This window comes from Zalophus californianus, chromosome 15 (assembly GCF_009762305.2).
Source record: "Zalophus californianus isolate mZalCal1 chromosome 15, mZalCal1.pri.v2, whole genome shotgun sequence".
NCBI lineage: Eukaryota > Metazoa > Chordata > Mammalia > Carnivora > Otariidae > Zalophus > Zalophus californianus.
In genome coordinates this window covers 17,072,724-17,073,732 of record NC_045609.1, presented here as the reverse complement: position 1 = coordinate 17,073,732, position 1,009 = coordinate 17,072,724, and positions in this window count along the sequence as shown.

Genomic DNA, 1,009 nt, shown 5'->3' with positions numbered 1-1,009 from the left:
CTGTCCCGGCCCCAAAGGCTCTCCCCGCCCGCCCCTTTCCCGGCGGCGCCCCACCCACTTCCCCTCCGGAGCCCCGCCCCCGCCCTGCATTCCCCGCCCCGCGCCCGGCCCCCTCCGGCCGCCCCCCCCCGCCCACGGCAGCCCCCGCCCCCGCCCCCGGCTCACCTCCAGCCCCGCCCATGAGCCCCCATGCCCCCTGCCCCGTGCGGGCCCCCGCGTCCCGGCACGCCTCCTTACCTCCCGCCCCGCCCCCACCCCCGCTCGCCCCCTGTCCCCCCGCTCACCTCCAGCCCCTCTCCCGTGCCCCCGCCCCACCTCCACCCCTGCGCCCTTCCCGGCGCCCTAGCTGACCTCTGGCCCCTCCCGGGACTCCCCCCTCACATGCCCACAGTCCTCCCGGAACGCCGGAACGGAGCCCTGGCCCCGCTGCCCCGCTCCCCGCGAGGTGGGCTTCCCACCAGCCGCCCAAGCTGCTGGTAATTACCGAGGGAGTCCCCGTGTCGGATGCAACCCGACGGACGGCTGGTGAGGGGGTGCGGGACAAAGGCTGGCGGTCGGGGCGATCGGGACGTCGGAGAGGAGGGCAGTGCTGGCGATCCCGCCGGCGGTCTCCGTCCCCGGAAACCAGGGCCCAGCCGGCCGAGGTGGGGGAGGCCGGACTCTGGCCGCAGGACCCCTGCCTCTCCCCGAGGGCTGAGTCCCGACCGCCTCTCGTTCCACTCAGCTCGCCGCCGGGAGGGTTGGGACACCCAGGCCTGTGCAAGTCACTTACTCCCTCCGGGGCAGGCTGGCCTCAGTCAGTGACAATGTCCAGCCCTACCGACAGCAGCCAAGAAGAGCCCCGGGTCCACTTTGGAACTCCGAAGCGCTGACGAACCTGTCTTCCAGCCTGGCCTGGAACACAAGAGCAATTCTAAAGGGGAATGTTACGAAAGTAGAGAAAACTTAAATCTCGGACACTATCCATCAACTCTGAGGCAAAAATAAACACTCGCGACTCACACCTCAG